The sequence below is a fragment of the Oxyura jamaicensis genome, chromosome 2, assembly GCF_011077185.1.
Source record: "Oxyura jamaicensis isolate SHBP4307 breed ruddy duck chromosome 2, BPBGC_Ojam_1.0, whole genome shotgun sequence".
Classification (NCBI taxonomy): domain Eukaryota; kingdom Metazoa; phylum Chordata; class Aves; order Anseriformes; family Anatidae; genus Oxyura; species Oxyura jamaicensis.
In genome coordinates this window covers 41,185,754-41,206,788 of record NC_048894.1, presented here as the reverse complement: position 1 = coordinate 41,206,788, position 21,035 = coordinate 41,185,754, and the positions used below count along the sequence as shown (strand labels likewise).

Below are 21,035 nucleotides of genomic sequence, written 5' to 3'. Positions count from 1 at the left end.
GATTTACACTAGAAAAAGAAATATTCTTAAGGGTTAAAATAATCTGAAATGGAAATACTTTATCTTTAAAAAAAAAAAAAAGAATAAAATCTATTCTACAGCCTGGTTATGAACTGAATGCACAGATGCCTTTCATGATTAGGCACTGCAGTAGATTTTCAAAAAATTTGATAGAATCCAGTGTAAAATGTTTTTAACATAAAAGGTCAATTTCACTATATTTGCTGATCTATATTATAAAATAACATGATCCAAGTTTATAAGAAAAGTGACTGGTTTGAGACATATCCTGACTCTACCCAGTAGCTCATGATGGATGCTCCTTCAACTCAATTCTGCAGTATCATATCAGAGAAAACATCTTCTTGATCTCAGGATAATTACACTGATCACCTCAATGATTACCAGCATAATCAGTGACAAGTCTTGCAATTTAATCTTGATAACTGCATCTGGTGACTGCAGATGGTGTCCTTGTGCAAATGAAAATATTTTTTTTATTATTATTTTTTATTTTTCACATTGTAAATCTAAACGGTAATAATAATGCATTCTCAGAAACTAGCAGGCCTTCAAGGTATCCCCTTTCAAAGACAGCAAGGTTCAGACCATCTAGAGACTTTTATTCCACTTTTAAGGGCACTTATTTGGTTTTGCATACTGTTATCTTCAGGCTCATTTGAGGTTCATCCAAATGTTCCTGCAACTTACTAGACAGTGGGAAGAGAGAAGTTGTAATTAGGCTGGGGAAACTGTGCTGCTAATAAAGTCAGCAAGGCAGAAATAAGCATGCAAACCTGAAGGGACCATTCAGCAAGGAACACGCTAGCGGCTTTGTAAAGTTGACAACAGTTGCACGAAGCAGCCAGCAAGACAGCTGCTGGTTGCAGATACCCAGGCACTAGGGAGCCCTAGAAGAAATAAGATGTGTTACAGATTCCAAAGTAAGACAGGCAAGGGAGGAGGAAAATGAAGCAGAACATGACTAAACGATCCTTCTTCCAAATGACCCATTGCCACCGAGCAGGTCCCCAGTAACTGCTACAGGTCACTGCAGATGAGACCATCTCCAGGGTTTGACACCTCAAAGGGAAATAGAGCTGTGAGCAGAGACAATGCCACAGAGGTAGTTAGCGTCCATTTTCACATGCTTTTGTTGTTAATTGGGATCTGCTTTACCTAGTTGTGTTAAACTACAGGAAACCAAGGCTGCTTCTTTCCATGCACAACTGCCCAGTGACAAAAACAATCAATCAAACAAAAAACAACAACAACAACAAAACAGAGCAATAATCTATGGCACAAGGAATTTGTAAGGAAAGAAGCCAGGACAGTAGAAGCTACTATTAAAATGAAACAATCCGATTAAAATCCACAAGATGAGACCACAAAGAAAAGCAACATGCTTCTACAGTAATTACTCTGTATGAAAAAAAAAAAATCTGAAAGAGGGGGGAAGAAACCACAAACTAAATTAGCAGTAGGTGACAGTGCTTTAGAAGAGTACCACAGCAGTTATTAATTCAGCTCCCTGTGCTTTGAAATAAACTGGGTGTATAACAGTATAACAACAGGACCTCTAAGATGCATACCAAAGTAGAGTAACACATATATATATATATATAAAGTTTAATATTTTTATATAAAGAAAAATTATAGAGTTTGAAATTACCAATTACAAATTCTTAAGTTAAAGTGAAGGCTAAATACCACAATTACAAAATGTTTTATAATAAAAATTAAAATAGATAAGTATCAACTGATTTCAGAAAATGGTGAGAGCAAGTATGGAATAATTATGAGATCAATAAACAATTAAACAACTTTGAGAAGACATTCAAACGACCTTCTGGAACCAAGTGACACACTGAGTTAACTACAAGCCACTTGGGCTTGCTGAAGTAACTGTCTGATCAGTGATACTGGTTTTGCTGGGTCAATGGTTATTCAGCCTGAACACTATCAGCTTGTATAGCTGAGAGCAAAGTGCCCATCTGCAACAATGCACACAGACATACTTCACGTTTCTGCACCAAAGATGTCAAGCAAAGTATCATAAACCTCTACCATATCAAACCACCCACCAACAAAAACTCATCCCCAATTTTAATATTTTAATCCATTAACAGCTTCAAATAACTATAATTTCTTCTTCGTCAGCTTGCCAGAGAAGCATATCTTTTTTCTCTCAATGTATGCAATAGTACCAGGCTAATAATAGATTTTAGTTCTATATTTAGGTATCATTACAGCTCTACAAGCTGAACATGTAACAGCCTGGAAGAGTTAGGCATGGGGCTTTTGTATTTCTGTGAAAGCAAGGCTAGCAGCTTCCCATCAGGACCCAATGCTCGCTTTTAGCTCTGCTGGCTGCTACCAGCATTAGAGCCCAAGGAAAAGGCCAGCTCAAGTACAACCTCCACAGCTCCATTTCATCTGAGGATCTCCCAGGCAGCAGAATCTAGGAGCGGAAAGCTTCAATGCCAACTTGTTCTGGCAGCATTTCCCTAATTAAGAGTTTAAGGCCAGATGGATCCATTAGATCATCTAATCTGACCCCCTGCCTATCATATGACGTGTCGTTTTACCAGTAAACTTCATATTGAGCCCAATAATTTAGGTCAGGCTAGAGCATGTCAGAACTGAGGAGACTGCTGTGTGCACAAGGCAGTACCTTCTGTACAAGCTGTACGTGTACCACCCTACACCAGGAGGTAACAGAATGCCTTCAACAGAGCCTGAATGCACCCAGAAATCTCACTTCCATCAACATACACTGTAACAGTTAAACACACTTTTCCGAGAAGAAGCTAACCTTGCTGAGATGTCTGTTCCACCAGGACCTAGACAGCAAGCAAGAATTACACAGGTTTCAAAAGAAAGGCTATACTGAAAGATTCTGTTATGCCACTCCTCAGAAACAGTTGAATGTTACCACTGGTCTCCAACTGAGAGCTAGAAACACTACTTGTTTTTTTGTTGTTGTTGTTTTTTTTTTTTTTTAACATCCTGGTGAGTTACATCAGGCCCTCGGCTGCCATTAAAGGTCTTTGCAAATTACATGTGTTCCACCTAAGCAGCAATCAGGATGTTTTCCTTCCAAAATGACTGCTCTGGAGCATCCCCAAGGCTTCCCAGGAAGTCAGGTAAAATCTTTTTATTTTTTAAAACCATACACTGTTTTTCCAAAGTCATAACAAACTCACAGTACAGATTTCTCTTCTGAGGACATATGATCATAGAAAGTTGGTATTACAACTTGATGTGGGAGGCTGAAATCCTCTAAGGGTTCTCTGACCCTTACTCAGCAAAATATTTAGCCTGGTTGCAACTTAGCAGCTTGGTGAGAGGCGAGCCTTCAGTGTTCAGGGGGCTGAAATAAAAGTTGTTTATCAACAATCGCTAAATAATAGGAACAGCTCTAAAGAAAAAATGGATTGGCATTTCTCAGTGGAAATAAACACCAGTCTTTATCAGACATGAAATCTAGCTGTGCTAAAAAACAAAAACAAGACACAGCTGCTTGATACTGAGTGAGAAGAGATTTTCCAGCCAGTCAGTTATTCTTCCCAGGGATAAATGAAAATAAAGGAAGAGCCAGAAGAAAGAATTGCAATGGCTGCTTCCCAGATGAGAAAAGAGCACTGAGGTCACTTCTTTTTTAAGGGAGAAGAGGTCTTTATTAGCAGTACTAGAGCACAACAGGAAGAGACCAAAGCTCAGTTCAATAAAACCCTTATTTTAAAGACAAGAGTACATCAACTTTCTGTGCGTCCCCATGGAGGTTGTACAGCCAAGTTGACTTTGGCGGAGCTAGCTGATACAAAAAGCAAGAGTTGGGAAGAAAAAAGTCTTGATTAGCTGGGCAATGATCCAATGAGCAAGACACTGGAGGCTGCAAGTTCACAGCCAAAGAAGCTCAGGTAGAAATAATTTATAACAAATTAAGTTAGGTCATGGTAATGAAATTTAAAGACAAGCGGGACACGATTTATTTTACTAAGGCTTGTTGAAAAGTGAAAACCAAGCAGAGCCAACAGGAGGGCTAATTTAGCTCTGGTTACAGTTGGTACTGTCACTGCAATAAACTCGATGTATTTAGAATGGGAAAAGAATTCAAGAACAGGCTTGAAAACAAAACAAAACAAAACAAACAAACAAACAAAAACCACCACAGGTCATCTCCAGCAGGCCATTTTGAGCTCAAAGCCATGCCACAATGCAAACATGGCAGGACTACCTCATTGTGAGCATCAGTTACGAACACCTGCACTGCCAAGCCAGCTTGGAGCAGGAGGAAGGATGGAAAACCTAAATGGGAGAAGCCCTCATAAGAGCTGCAGTCCCCTCACAGGTCACCAGACAGCTTTGGTTGCGGGGTGGCTCAGTTCCCCATTGCTGAGGGCCTTGCAAGGCCCCTCAGCAGGTTACCCAGTGGCAGCTCAGGCTCAGCTCCAGCGCCATCACGTCCTCATCTGTCCTCCTGCCACCCACCCGCCTCTCCCTCCTCACGCTGTGAAACATGGCGGGGGGGGGGGGGGGAAACAGCAGCCACTTTGTAATGGATGAATGCAGCAGTTTGCAAGAGGGAGAGATGAAAAAGCGTTAATATTAAAGTAATAAAGCTTGTGGCCATTTTTCAGTCTGAAATGTGTAACACCATAAAACAATGCTTAAAGGCACTCACTTCTGTTCCAAACCACCTGCATGGTAAGGCACCCTGCTATTAGCACAGAAGTTGTTTATTACCAGTCTCATTTCAGTCTGTTTCCAGGAGAGTCACAAAACTGATTTTTTTCACTCAGTACAAGAGCCCAGGTGGCCCCAGGTTTTCTTTGGTATGCCAAGTCTTGCCGTGTCACCTGTGATCCCTCCCCAGTTGCTAACCCATTCATTTCTAACAAGACATATAAAAATCACGTCCGAGCAAATGAATCCATCCCCAGCACTTGGCACATATATACTGTTCTTCTTTTCTGGTTCCTGAAACAGCAGCAACTCTTGGTGAGGTGTGTTTAGCATAATTATAAGAGTGGCTTTGTCTGCCAGCATGCGTCCTGTGTATCCACACGGTCCCCAGAAACATTCTGGCTGGTGGTAGGTGAAACCAGATCACTAGTTTCTCTCCCAAAACAATTTCCTCCAAAAAAAGTAAAGGATAAGCAATGAAATGCAATAGCAGAGCAGATAAATAAATGGGCATTCTTTTAAAATTAAGAATTTTGCCTTTTTTTTCACAAATAAAAGCATACAAATTCAAAGCCATTCACCAGCTTTCCAGTTTCCTTTGTCAGAAATAGTGTTAGGATTTAGGGGCTCTTTATAGAGATGGCCGAGCAACAAAGAAAGTCCTTATCTCACTGACAAGACCACCAATTCAAGGACATAAAGACAGGGGACAGAAGAGCGGTGATAGGTACAGGAGTGTTCAAGGCTGTCAGAATCGCCTGTGGAATTGCAGGAAGAGCAAAGAAGAAAGAGAACAAGAAACTCCTGTCACACTTGTGCTCTCACTGTGAAGTGAGGAAGCCCCATATGGGAGTTTCTCAGGGGTCATCTGAGAGGCAGCTCAAGAGCCTGCAAGTGACCTTCTTACAATCTGGAGCCCAGTGAAACTGCCAAACATTAACATGTACAACAAACTGCACCATCTCTCAGGCAGCTACGAAATAAGCCGTGAATCAACCTACCATCAGCTGCATCAGCTCCCCATTGACTGATATGGCAGACAGATGGACTGATATGGCCAAGGACAGCAGAATAGTCTTACTTCATATTTACACATTTTCATCAATAGAAGGCTAAACTGCCCCCCTCCTTTTCCTCTTTTTAAGAGTCAATGAACTACAAAGGCAACTTTTATGCATTCAACCACACATCTGAATACAGGTCAACAATTCAGGACACACAGACAACTCCAAATGGGCTATGCAACCACATTATCAAATCCCAGTCTACATACAATGAGCATGTAGTATGTTTATAAATGGTAAAACAAACCATACCACTTAAGAGCAGTACTTTCAGATTTCTTATTCTTCATGCTCCTCATCACAGGAAGCATCACATTGTTCATTCCCCTACCCCTAAGTTGCCATAGACACAATACCACATTGCTTCACCCATGCTGGTCCCATATCCATCAGCTGGTTCCTATCTGAGCGCCTCCTGCGCTCTTGCTCCTTCTCTTCTCCCTTTCAGTCAGCCAAAGGGACCCTCCAGTTCTGCCCTGACTGATGGTGAGGACAACAGAACAGTTTGCACACAATGTAACAGACTTTCACAATGCAGTAGTGCTATGCACACTTTCAGTGCCAGTCCAGGTCCTTTCAGTGCCAGTTTCCTGGTCCAGGAAAAGTTTGTCTGCAAGCCACAAGAACGCTTACAGAAAACTTCAGATTTTACATCTCTTGAGCTTCACAGAGAAGCCCATCCTTTATTTCAAACTTCGCAATCTTTGTCAGCCAGAGGAACAGCCCACTATTAAACCTCAGTTAACACAGAGCTGTCAACCAATTTTCAAGCGGACCTGTGATAGATGAGCTGAATTTGAAAGCAGCTCGTGTCCACCAGGCAATAGCCATGTGTTACTGCACCCGCAGGGCTCTCAAGGTGCTCTGAAGTATCTCCCTTGAGCACAGAAGCGAACCACTTGCAGTCACAGCATTAATAGTCACCCCGTATTGTCACTATTGTGGATGTACACCCTCATCAGCAAGACTCCTGCAGACCTCAGACCCATATCTCTGCTGTGCTGTTCAATCAGCTTCTCTCTATCAGCTGCTTTGATGCTTCCAAAACAAACACCCTCTCCCAAATGTACGGTCACTAGACTAGAGAAAGGAAAAAGAAACTACTTTAATAGTAATAATAATAATAATAATAAGTTGTTATTCTTGAGAATAACAGGCACAAGGATGTGTCCTTTCAGCATGAATGCATACAGTCCCAGCCTTAGCAGGAATGTTCCTCAGGAATGAACTCTTTGGGGTTAAAGCAACTTCTTCCTGTGATTATCAAAAAGAGCACCTGCTAAAAGGAAATCTAGGGCAAGTAACACACCCCACACTGAAGATAAAGAAATAAATTGAGGTAGATTCCTGACTTTTACAGCCACCACAGAGGATGCGGAGTGTGTGCTATCAGCTGTGCTATGGCAAGCCAGGAGACTCTGCTCTGGCAAGCACATGGTTTCTTCCTCAGGGCATGAAACTCAACAAATCCTGCAGGCAATTATGATGACTCACTTCACTTGCTATCCTTCTCATTGGGATATACAACCTCTCCCTATACCAAAAAAAAAATGTCCTCATGCAAAAAACCCTTCTAAAATTCTTCAAAGTTGCAACACGGAAATCCACTTCTGCAGACGCAAACATCTCACGTGAAATAGGGAGAACTGGGCAAGTCAACAATCAGCCCCGAAGGTGTTTTACAACTTTATCTACAATATTAACTCACCAGACTGTTACTTCATACTACAAAGTTACTGCTATGGTTGCACAAACAACTTCATTAAGAATGAGTGATTAGTTCTCCATCAATGGCTTTAACAGCTGCCTTAATAGTGCAATCATTTATTTATAATAAAAGAAATACTAGCCTTCTCTTAGAATGAATGTTAGTCTTAAGATGAGAGGAAAAAATACTTAAAGCCTGCTGATAATTATTTTATTTAAAGTTATTAAAATACTCCCCAGGCAAAATTTTACATTCCACATTTACTTATTAAAATGTGACTTTTTATGTGTTTTTTTTTTTTGTCATTTTATGTTTCTGCTGCAATTTTCACAATGCTTGTATCAAAGGTTGCTATTGACATTTTAATTCATTTTTCAATGTTATTGGAACACACATTTTCTGATAAAATTGAATTTTATGTAAGTCATACTTTTATCGATGCAACTTTTAAAAATTAAAAAAAAAAAATAAATGAAAAAACAACCTGTGTAAAAGGTTGTAAAAATGAAAAATTTCAATCATAATGCAAAATTTAAATAACATCCATTTGCTTCTCCTACTGAAAAGATTAAATTTTTTTCTTCAGAAGTTTTTCCATCTGTAACTTTCAGTCAGCTGTCTTCAAAACAAAGAGAACTTGCTTCTTGACTGCAGTGGCAGTCACAAACCCGTATGTACAGGGGAACAAAGTGGCCCTGTTGACTGCTACTTGTCTGGACTCAGGCTCACGATCTTAGTACTGATCAGAAGCTGAAGCTTGGATGGTTATGGAGAGGAGGGGTTAGGATGTGTCTGCACGATGAGATGCCTCATACAGGTTACATTGTGACTGAGCTACCATGAAACAAACACACACTGCAACCCTGACTCCGGAAGGTGGATTAACAACAGGAGATATGCTGAGGAATGTACTGCTGATGTTTGCTTCACACTGCCAGCAGAAAGCAGCCCAGAAGACAGCACACCTTCTCCTGGGATTAATTACCGCTATACCCATGATCTCCCACCAGTTTTGAGGCAGTGCCACAGTTCCCACTCAGCCATTCCCACTGCGTGCAGGAAGGTGAGCAACCCTAGCAGACCTTCATGTGATGGCAGGCTGAGTATGAGTCTTCATTGCTGTTCAACCCCCGAGAGCTGTTTAAGGAACCCTGAGAAGCAGAAGGGATTTTTAAAAGTTATTAACCTAAAGTTCATGGGGTCCCATTGGAAGAGTAGATGAACACTGACAAAGATGTGTAGCTCTGACTCCACTCAGTGGGGATATCCAGATTCCCTTTGGAGGACAGGGCTTATTAACCTACGCTTCCCACTGGTGGCACACACTCAGCAGGAAAGGGATGATCTGTGCTGTACACCCCTGCAAGCAGTGGGATTGCCAAGCTTCTGCTGGGCTCAGAGCTTGTCAGAAGCTGGGAGCCCAAAACCTGCATCTGCGCCCTGCGAGGCAGCAGCTCCTGGTCCTGCTGAGCTCAAGAGCTGTCAAGGTCCTGCTGAGCTGGAAACAGCATCTTTGCTTTTCTATTTTTTTTTTTTTTTTTTTTTTTTTTTTTTTTTTTTTTTTTTTCCCCCCGCTTGACAACTGCACAGAAGTGCTTGTAGATTGGGACTGTTACAGCCATGCTAGCTTAAACAACTGTGCTCAGGCACAGACAACAACTCTTGACTGCTACATGAACGTGACTGCAGACTAATCCAACTTGCTGTTCTGACACATTAAAACTAGCTCTGAAATCCCTGTGCTGCCTCTAGACACACCTCTGTGCTGCCAGCACACAGCCAGGCCAAACAGAGGAGAAGGGAGAAGCACAAACAAAACAAAAAAATAATGGAGAGACTTCAGTAGGTTAGCTTTAAATATAAGTCTACCAACAAACTGTATATCTAATTAATACATACATTCTGCAAAGAACTGGTTTGCATTTAAAGCATGGTAAGTGTATCTCTGATAGCTAGAAGGATGGTCTCTTACCAGAAAACAAAACAAAACACAACAACAACAGCAACAACAAACACCAACCAACCAAACAAGTCAATTAAAAATATATTTCTTCCTTGAATATTCTGTTCTCAGAAATCCCAAATCCCAGGCCCCTGTGACCAGTGAGAAAGTCTGGAGCACTGAAGACTTAGCATCATTAGAGGAGGATCAAGCTAAGCAGTATTTAAACAAATTAGACATATACAGGAGGTAAGTGAATGTTATTTATGTTGACTTGGTTGAACTGAGGGGCTGAAAAGTCTGTGGTCAGCAGCACAAAAGCCCAGGACAGCCACAGGTGGAGCATGCCAGGGGTTGGTACTGGCGCCAATATCCTTTAGCATCTTCATGAATGACCTAGAAGGTGGAATAGAGTCCTCAGCAAATTTGCAGATAATACAATACTGGAAGAAGCAGTTGACAGATCAGGTGTATGTGCTGCCACCGGGGATGGGTAACTCCATGACCAACACCTACTGGAGGCTGACTGACGTGAAAGCAGCTTTGCAGAGAAGGATCTGGGGGTCCTGGTAGACACCCAGTTGAACACAATCCAGCAACATGCCCTTGTGGCAAAGACAGACAGTGATCTTACCACCGTGTGTAAGTATCTGATTGGCAGGAGTAATGAGAACAGAGCCAGACTCTTCTCAGTGGTGACCAGCAAAAAGGTAAGAGGCAACAGGCACAAACAGAAATACAGGGAATTCCTCCTCCTGAACATAAGAAAATAATGTATTTATTTATTTTTTAAACTGTGAGTGGTCAAACTTGGAACAGGTTGTACAGAGATGATGCAGTCTCCATCCTTAGAGATATTCAAAACCCTGCTGGTCCTAAGCAACCAGCTCCAGGTGACCCTGCTTTGAGCAGGTAGGTTGAGCTAAGCCATCTCCAGATGTGCCTTCCAGTCTGAACCACTCCGTGATTACTTCCACTTACATCTGTAAGAAGTAAAATTCAAGGAAAAATGTTTGAAAGCAGCATAACTTAAGACAGAGATAATTCTAGGCTGTGCAGCACATCATTTAAGTCCCACTGAAGCATGTTTTTATTTCCTGTTTATGTTATACATGATCTGTGTTGTCTGTATGATTTGTGTTGTCTGTACAGATGAGATGCACTTCACATGACACTTCACTTGCAACTGGGAGTTATGAATGCATACCCTGAAAGAAGAATTTGGCTGTAGAGGTTTGGTATCACTTAGAAAGGGTTTACAAAACATCCCACCACTGAGCACAGTTCTCATTATGAATCCTGTGAGTAAAAGAAGTCCAATTACAGATGTCCTATTTTTGAAATATTAATTGTAAGGTGCATAGTGGAAAACATTAATTACAGTTGTGCTGGTTTCCACAACAACAGTGCTTCTTGAGAAATGGTTATACTAGCAAACAAATGTTGAAGATACAGAATTATTGCTCAGTGGCATGATACTGTAAAGCAAATTAGTGGTCTTCTTTTTAACTTATACCAGCATCTAAAAGCAAAGGACCAAATCTGTAAATATTTATTCATTTATGTCACGGAATGGTTATCAACAAACTGAGTAAGAATTGACAACATGGTAATGGCCCCCAATAAATATGCAGACAGAAAAAGCTTATCTGGAAATTCTTGAGAGGAGATTTTTAAAGTGACAGCAAGTCACACATGGCCAAACTTTTGGTAAACAAATTCTTAAGAACTTAATGAAGCAACTAACTGATTTCAATGCATCAAACACTAATTTGCGTGACTACTTTCACACAATCTGTTTTCAGAACACTGCTGAAGGAAGGGAGGCAGGAAGAAAGTTTAAGCATTTTTAAAAAGCTTTTTGGCACCAAAATGACGCTTAAGCTCACCAAAAAGGAAGCAAAGATTTTCATTCCATTTTCTGCACCCAAATTTCAGAACAAAATCCAAAACAGTGTAGCTAGAAGGCTTAAAACAAACAAACAGACAAGCAAATAAAAATAAACAAAAATCAATAAAACAAAGGAAAACAAACAACGCTGAACTTTGTTCCTACTTGAGTATCATGTAAACTGTCCCAGTGGTTTCAGGGGAAGCTGAACTGAGCCATGGTAGAACAAGCTTTCTAAAATTCCACCTTTTGTTATTAATTTTAAAAAGCCAGCCAAATGGATTGTAACAGGAAATACATTTTTCCATCTTTCATTTACAATCCTGTCTTGGAAAATTTGAGGCCAACTCATGTTCCTCTACAGAAATAGATACAATATGTGCCAGGGGAAAAGAAGAACTCTGCAGGAACAAGCCACCAAGGTTTTCCCTGAAGGCTCCTGTTGGGTTTTGTAGCCTTAAAAGGAAAAAAGGCTCTTTATCCTGCTGGTCCCCAGCTTGCCAAACTGAGAGCCCCCAGGTTGGACATGTTATCTTGTGACCAGGTTCACTGAGGGATCCTCTGTGGCTTTCTCTTGCTATCTCCCAGCAGAGCCAGCTGAATTATTTTCATCTCCTGGTATCATTTAGATTTTCTATCGGGATAATTACTTAAACTAGCATTCTCAGTGGCTCTCAGGAGGCCAGACTGAAGGGAAGTTCAGGTGCTCCTAGATGCCGGAAAAGCAAGAGTTATCACTTCTGTTCTGTACTCCTACAGGTCCAGATGACCTGCAGGTGAGAAGAGGAGCCCTGCTGCTGACCAGCTTTTTTCCCAATGCAAGGGAGAGTCTCAAGCATGGAGATAACCCCTGCACGTGGGCAAAGGAGCTACATCACGGTATCATGTAGTTAATGCCTTGGAAAAAAAAGCACAATCTCAATTTCTCAATTTTCATGTTTGCAGTAACAGAAATATCTTGACTGATAGCAGACAAATTCTTTTTAAATGCTTTAAACAATTTTGGTTTACATTTCAAGGCAACAGGTTTAATTTCTACTTCTGTGGATGCTGAATAGGAGTTCCCTTAGGCACAAAGCCTCAACAAGGCAGCCCACCAGATACTTATGGTAGCCTTGCCCACAGATGTTACCTCAGAGCACTGGCCACCACTACCCACCACTGCTCATTGTGGCAAAAGAGTGATGGAAAAGAGCAATTAAATGTACAATTTCCAGGCAATCATCAGCTGGTGAGATGAAGCTGCCCTTTGCTACTACACAGCGGTTTAAAAGCATCCCAACAAAGGTGATTGGGACTGGTATAGGAGTGTCAATAAGTTTTTATTTCTGTTTTTGCTGTTTTGTTTCAGTTTTTTTTTTTTTTTTTTTTAGATAGGGAGGGAGTCCTTTCTGATCATATAAGGCTACATTTTAAAAGTTGTTGCTTGCAAATTTTGTCCTGGAGGTTCACAATTTTCTCATAATATTTCCTTCATCCTTCTCCCCACCCTCAAAAAAAAAAAGTTTGTTCTTTTCTTTTTAGACTCATTAGTTTGATGAACTAAATTAAAACCACTCAAAAAGCTATTTCCTAAAAAAGTTTTCTCTATTTATTTCACTTTTTTGTATCTTCATTTAATGTGACAGATGAAAAAAATGCATACAGAAAAATAACATAGAAAAGAACAACAGACAAAATATTGCTAGACAGCTACAAAAACAGAGGCAATATATATATGCATGTATGTAGCTTAAGGAAAAAATACAACTGAAGTATCTATGAAACAGAACAAATAATGAGTACTCTGATCTTTTAATTTAATCTCATCTGAAATGATTTTTGAAAGCGGCATTCTTAATTCATAGGTCCATTCATAAGAAATGCAGATTTCCAGATAGCTGATAAAAATACAGTGTATTCATGCATGACCACGAAAAGTAAGTAAGAAAGATTCAATACTATGGTAAAGCGAGGAAATGAAGTGTAAAAACATTTTCCCTTACAGCACCAAATGGGTCACATTCATTTAAGTAAATATTTTGCTGTCTTCAAAGAAGTGCAATCCACGCTTTTTCAAAGCCATGCTTTAGGCGTTGCTTGCAAGCTACCCTTCTTTTTTTGGTCTTTATACAAAATTACACACACAAAAAAATGTGTTCACATAATGCTATCAATGGAATGCCCTTTGCTTTCTACAAATTGTTAGTAAATAACATTTTCTGTCTCTCAAAAAGGTAAAAAATACGATCAGCCAACATCTTTGTCCATGTCCTGTTAGGATACTCATTCTTGGTAGAAACAAATTTCACTAACTTTAGTCAGCAAGCTGTAATGGCATGTGGTAGAACTATGATATGCACCAAAACTTTGAGCTAGTGATTTCTTAATCACTAGCAAGATGCAACAGAATATGCTCTCTGGAAAGCACCCATTTCTGAAAAAGCATTTGGATGGCTTCCTTTTTTGAACGGAGACTTAATGCTTCATGTTCAATCCATGCACACCATTTTCTCTTTTTTTTTCCCCCCTAAATTCTAAACATTTTTCCTACACTTACTTCTCCTGAGATTCAGTAGTGACAGTTTCTTCCTTACACTCCTACATATATTTTGCACAAGCTGTTAAACAGAATTAGCCCATGCTTCTCTTTCATATCAGCCTCCATTGGCCAAATTTTTTTACTGCAGAATATCATCCAACAGACTTCACTGTTGCAAAAGCTCAACAGCAGCCAGACTGTTAAATAAAATGGAGAAGGAAAGTGACTGTAAGTGACAGTCCAACATACAATCGGACAGAAGGCTGTCTTTCCTGGGCTCTGACAGACACCAGTAAACCATCCTTAGAAAAATCCCAGTTTTGAATCTCGCCATCCAACTTCTAACTTCTGCAAACACAGCTTGGCAGCCAGGCTAGAGAAAGATTTTGCATCCTACGGTCATGCAGGCCTTCCAAATGGCCCCAAGAAGTGTTAACTGGATGAAGACTGGTCCCATGTGGCTAGCAGGAAAGTGGTATGAACACAGCATTTGGAAGACGGGTTGAGAGTGCTCAGTGTTAACTCTTTATGCTGCTTTTAAGGGCTCCATAAAGGCACCACTCACAAGCAAATAACAACAAAAACAATGCCTGGTATCACTTGGTTGTTGCAGTCTGTACAATACAATAATCCGGGTTAGTTCTAAAAGATACCATCAGCAAGAGCACTGGCTGAGACATTTGCCTAAACACAAAAAAAGATTCCTGATTTACCCTAAGCATAAAGATACTCTTCAAATTCCATGATAGCTCCTTACTGCAAATTCCCCTTTACTGTTCAAAACCAACACAACAGTTTGAAAATCGAATTGCCTAGATAAAATAAAGCTTGTAATTTTCATAGACGTAGCAAAGCAAAAACATTAATATAAGCAATTACTCCCCACAAAAAAATGAATCACAAAAGGCAAAATTATATCCTGATAATTCATTGAGCTGCAGTCCACTATGATATTTTTTAAATAGTAAATAGGAACAACCAGTTTTTAAGGAAACATTCTGAACCCTAAATGCTATTTTTTAAAATTAAATAAAAATATCAGCAGAGATACCGAGAAGAAAAAAGTGACATTGGAAAACTGACAGATTCTGGGAGATAAAGCAATTCATGTCTGAATGCCCTTCCTTCACCATGTGTTAGGACCACATGGCAAGGAGAGAAAATCAACATGTGGGGCATCTGAAACCCATATCACAGAACAGAATAAACTGGTGTATAGTAAAGAAATAATCCATTATGTAAGTGCTGATTTATGATTAAATCTGGAGGCACACTACTCCTTACTGAAGAGTTCTCTGGTACAAGATCCATGGGGAAAATGGTTTAATTCCCAGTAAAGATGTAGTAAGAGGAGCCTCTCTGGGATATATTTAATGCTGTCCTCCATACTGAGGGTGCAATTCCAGGAATAACGAGTTAGTCACCGAATCTCTCTCCACCACACACCTATTCATCTCTCACTTCTCTTCTGCATATCCTGCTCTCTGGAGACAGGCATTCACGCCTTTGGGATGCTGCTAAGTCATGTGGGGACGTGCCACGCACAAAACTGCTCTTTCGCAGAAAATTCCAGCAAATATAGTGGACATCCCACTAGGATTACTTTCTTTACATGGATTTCCATAGTCTGTGAGATGGATGTCTCTTGTGGTTTCACTACACTGTGCTCCTAAACATAAACACGACTCCAGCTCTGCACACCCTCACTTTTCTCACGCATACTAGAAATGGGCAGAGCATATCCTACCTCCACTGCACACACTGTGAAGCCCAATGGAGGCATAACAAAAAAGATAAATGATGTTTATAAATGGTTTAGTCACAGCAACTCTTTTTTTTTTTTTTCTCTTTTTTTTTTTTTTTTTGGTAAAAGAAACTTCTCTGTGGAATTACAGTCTACCCTGAATGCTGTAAACATTTTTGGTTAGCTCTCTACAAAAACCCACCGAAGAATGGGTGCAACTACCCAGTGAGGGAAGGGAATGAGTCATCAGTCTGCAAGCTGAACAACAGACTAAATCATAGATACAGACCAAGGTAAGCATAATAATGAATGGAACACCAGTTTCTAAATGACACCTCTGGAGAAAGCGGTCTAGGACAGCAACTCATAAACACACCTACCTAGCTTAGCTTTAAAAAACATAGAGGGAACCCAGTGGACCACTTAGAGCAAAACTCCATGGAATCTAAGGGGGAAAAATCTCCCTGAAAAAATGTTGAAAACAGATGAAGAAATTCAATTCCAGCAACACACACCTCTGTAACTAACTTGGTCAAGCATTGTGTCCTATGTTCTTACAAGTGTCATAAATATCAAAGATTAGGAAAATGTCATTCTTTAATAAAAAATTACTTCTAATTAATGTGGAACTCTCAGTTTTATTCCTGCTAGGATTAGTACAATTTTCCTCACAGAAGGAAAAAAAGACTATAGTGCAAGTGCTCTCTCATTTTACATTGAAGAAGTTTCTTTGGCTAAGCAAAGACAGCAGACTCACGTAAAATGAGAGTGCTTCCCACCAACCACATGGATAAAGAAGGCTCAAATTCTCTTTGCAGTCTTGCTGGTCTAAATGCAAATAATCTAGTTAATAAACTTTAGATTTCCACCAAAACAACTGAAAGCAAAACACATCCCAAGAGATCTGTAGTCTGATTACTGATGATAAGCTGAGAGAGCACAGCCCCAGCTGCTCAATATTACACCAAGGAAGAGGTGGGAAGGTTCAGAGAAAACTGCACATATTGGTTTCACTTCTATTCACAATTTACCCCTGCTATTTCACTCACCCACTCTCTCTTCACCAAAGCATGAAATGCCAGTTGCTTAGATTTAAGCTGTTCAATATTCAGCTACTGCCATCACAAATTACTAAGTAAATTAGCAAAATGCCACCATTTCATATAATAACTTCATGCTAGCCAAATGCATATTTTCAGATGCTTCACTGTCCTCTCCAACTCTTCTGCCCTCCCACCTCTGAACCAGCCACAGCACCTGCACCAAGTCGCAGCTCTTGCTCCTTCCCCAAGGCAGCATGCTCTTCCCTGAGGACCACTGTGGGAGCAGTACATACCATGGCTACTTTTTCCCCAAAGCCCCATCTGCACCTATATCTTTCTGAGCATTGCATCCCATGAATTACCGCTCCCGTTACTGATACATAGACCACAGACCATGCATACCACCCTCCTGTGAACCCTATTTGTAACCAGTGGATGGCTGCCTGAGTTAGCTTAGCCCTCAGTGAGGGAAAGAGAATAGGAAGAAGGAAAACCAGGGAATAGGGACTTTAGCTCTGTTTTTCAGGAAACTTCCTCACCCAGTGACTGTTGGCTCAGATACAAGATTCACAGGTTTAATTTTGGTGGCTTTCTCCCCGCTAATACTATTTTAGCCCAGACATGCTGCAGCACATTGTGCACTGACTGTGCTAGCCTGGGTAGGGTGAAAAAGTTAAGCACACTGGGAGGAAAGGTGAGGACTTCATTAAGAAAAAGAAAAAAAGATATATTGAGTGCTCAAAACTGGGCAGTAGAGGATGATATGCTATGTTCCAACATAAACTAGTAGGTCCAAAAAAGGATACAGTCCAGAGAAGGGCTATGAAGCTGGTGAAGGGTCTGGAGAACAAGTCTTACGAGGAGCGGCTGAGGGAGCTGGGACTGTTTAGCCTGGAGAAGAGGAGGCTCAGGGGTGACCTTATTGCACTCTACAGGTACCTGAAAGGAGGCTGTAGCGAGGTGGGGGTTGGTCTATTCTCCTATGTGCCTGGTGACAGGACGAGGGGGAATGGGCTAAAGTTGCACCAGGGGAGGTTTAGGTTGGATGTTAGGAAGAACTTCTTTACCGAAAGGGTTGTTAGTCACTGGAATAGGCTGCCCAGGGAAGTGGTTGAGTCACCATCCCTGGAGGTCTTTAAAAGACGTTTAGATGTAGAGCTTAGGGATATGGTTTAGTGGAAGATTTGTTAGCGTTAGGTCAGAAGTTGGACTCGGTGATCTTGGAGGTCTCTTCCAACCTAGACTATTCTGTGATTCTGTGATACAGTACTACATTTTTGTACTGATACCTCCAAACTAATGCTTTGACAAATTAACAAGAAGGTAATTTTGAAGGACATAAAGACTAGTTCCATTCCTCTCCAATCTGGACCTTCTTTTTTTTACCTACTACTTTTTAAGGTAGCTCAGCTTCCATCTCTGCTTCATGGCTTCTAATTCACTTGTTCCTAATTTTAAGTATTTGTGGCCTGTAAGAGTTAAAAACAAAGGGTAGGTGATGAACTGAAGGAACAAAAAGTGGCCATGCAGGAGGCCCACTGCAGGAGCTGGACTACCTCACCGGAGGGCAGGATGGAAAGCAGCTAGGCGACGTCTCCCTCCTGTTCATGAAAAGACAAGGGGTTCTTAAAGGTTGTTTTCCCATCAGATTGCGGCTGTATCACACCTACCACTCAGCAATCTAGAGCACCCTTGCCACAAACACAATTAAATTTTGTCCAGCCACTACTGACCACCCCCAGCACACAGCACATGGCACACTTTAATTTAGCATTAGCAAAATACCAATAGCCCCTGGAGAGACTTGGATTTAATTCCATGCCAAAAAATATGTTCACTATACTGGAAGCAAAGCAGCAGCAGTGAATGATAATTATTAATTGTCAGCCCTTTGATCATTTTCATACCTATACCAACTGTCTTGCAAAGGATAGCTCCTCTTCCCCAACAGGATTACAGTAACAATATTTTTCTGTAAAGAAAGAACATTTCAGATTGCAAATGTTAGCTCTGTATTTCCTTTCTAAACTATTCATATTCTGGAAGCGGAGGAAACAAAATTTCGATATGTAAAAATGTAGCTCAAATATTTTCAGCAGCCCAGCAAAATCCTCTTGCACACATCCTTGGGAGTTAAAAAACAGATCCTCTGCGAGGCACAGCATGTACCTCATGGCAACAGTGCAGATTTATGCTCCTGTTCTCTGGGAAGTCACTGCTATGTAAAAGGATATGATTGGCTTTACATGTTGAGGTAAAATCTATTGCCCTGGAACAGACCAAAAATGGAAAACAAATCTAGTAGTCTAAACGCATAGAGCTACTGGAAGGGTCTGAGAGATAGGGTACATTACCAGTGATTTATACAGTTTAAATGGCACAGTCAATTCCATTCTTTGCATGCTCCTCCATTTGACAACTTCGCATTTTGTTTTATATTTTCCTTGCTTTTCAGTCTTTTTGGAAACACACACAAAGGGAAAAGATGTCACACTTCCCCTGGAACAAAATTGGCTTATGACACATTGTATAATTCCAAAAATACATAATGTATTAATTTGACACATTCCTGTCATCAGGACTAATTTCTAATATCTTCTTTTCCAGATACAATTAAAGTAATTCTCCGCCTCAGCCATCTAATTTGTATCACTTGCAGAGCGAGAGTTTCTTCCCACTCGCCCCAAGGACCTTCATATATGAGATCCTAAAATCTCATAGGGAGAGGTCTGCTGGAGCCTCTTGTTGCTCTTAGCATGTTCTCACCCCAGCAAGTCACTTTTACTGAGAGCTGCTTTACTCAGCCAACACGTACTTTTCCCCTCTTTTCTTGACTATTTTTTCTCTCTTTTTCTGTGCATTGGTGTTTCCCCAACCCTTACGTTTCAGTTACTATTACCCTGGTTGTGCTTTCTGGATCACTGCATCCTGCCTCATTGTCACCATCATGCCTGCTACAAATTATCTAAAATTTTAAGAAGGATGACAGCAGTGATCCTGTACAAGACTCTCCAATTCTAGGAGTCCTGTCTGGCAACTGCTCAGGTAGATGCATAAAACCTAAATTTGGCACTTTCTGTAAAACAGGTGTGCTTCTGCTATATAAACTTTATGTCTTCGTGCCTTCTCTAAATTTACAGCAGTTACTCTTTCGATGTAAAAAGAGGGAGATGGGATATCTGTGTATATTGAAATGCTGCATAAAGTCTTCTGGGGGACAATTAAGTATATAGTTTGTATAAGAGATCCACCTGCTCAAGGATTCATGAGTAATACACCAGCTCAGACAAGTTGCCATTTCACCTTCACAACAGACCTCACTTGGTTAAATATTACGTGTATCTAGCAGAAAGCAGAATTAGTGCCCAAGGCACCATTAAAATGCAACAGACCTTTTTTTCTCCATTTTTTCTGCATCCCATAGGACTGAGCTACCCTTGCAGTGACCTAAGATGAGGTGACAGCTGACTAGGTTGGGACAGACACAGCACTTTCAGTGGCACCACAGGCAGTGCTGTCACAATCTGACCTGGCAGCTCTGTCTTTCCCTTATCTGCCTCATCACACATCTTTTGCTCCCTTGCATCTGCTAATTAAATGTACACACAAATCAAATGACCTGTTTGTTGTTGTTGTTTTTTTTCTTTTTTCTTTTTTTTCCCCATAGAGTATCCAAAAGTCACATTCCCTGGTTTCAGAGTTTGATAGAGCATAGAATAACAGGAGGAGACTCCAAAACACAGGAAACCCACCCCAAAGAGTAGCCTGATTTTGCTGACATCAATCTTGCCTCTCTACATCAGCTCTCAATTAAAATATCAAAAGAAAAGGAAGCATCCCAGAAATATAAATACTGGCCATTATTTTTCATAGCCTTCTATACACAGCCATTTGCACTTGTGAAAGACAATTACAAAACATTATTCTGGCTCTATACATCATCAAATCCAAACAGTGAAGGTAATGTACCAACATACTCCCTTTGCACTGCTTCCTTTGACCATTCAGAGATGTCTGTGAAAAACAAAACAAAACAAAACAAAACAAAACAAAACAAAAACAAATAAACAAAATATTTTAGGGTGGATATTAGGAGAAATTTCTTTACTGAAAGGGTTGTGCAGCATTGGAACAGGTTGCCCTGGGAAGTGGTTGAGTCACCATCACTGGAGCTCTTCAAGAAACACGTAAATTTAGAACTTTGCATGGTTTAGTGGTCAACTTTAGTACTCTGTTAACTAGGAATAGATGATCTCAGAAGTCTTCTCCAACCTGAATGATTCTATGATATTCATAATTTTAAAGATTCCCTTTCCATGTTCTCTGTCACTGTTTTTTGCTCAACCCCAATCATGATCTCATCATCAAAAATCAAAACCCCTTTCACTGTCATGAATCTGCATACCCTGCATATAAAGGAAAATCTTTTTGGA

General features: G+C 40.4%; 1 protein-coding gene across 2 annotated transcripts in view; it reads right to left on the bottom strand.

The window, feature by feature from the left end:
- LRRC3B (leucine rich repeat containing 3B) overlaps positions 1–21,035 on the bottom strand; it is a 46,075-nt gene that overhangs the window by 11,806 nt on the left and 13,234 nt on the right. The window contains exon 1 of one of the 2 annotated variants that reach the window (XM_035318251.1): positions 18,510–18,574. The exons of the other annotated variant lie outside the window; for it this stretch is intronic. The gene's annotated coding sequence lies outside the window, so the exon portion shown is untranslated. Of the gene's footprint in view, positions 1–18,509; positions 18,575–21,035 lie in introns of those variants that run through there. 2 annotated transcript variants of the gene reach the window in all.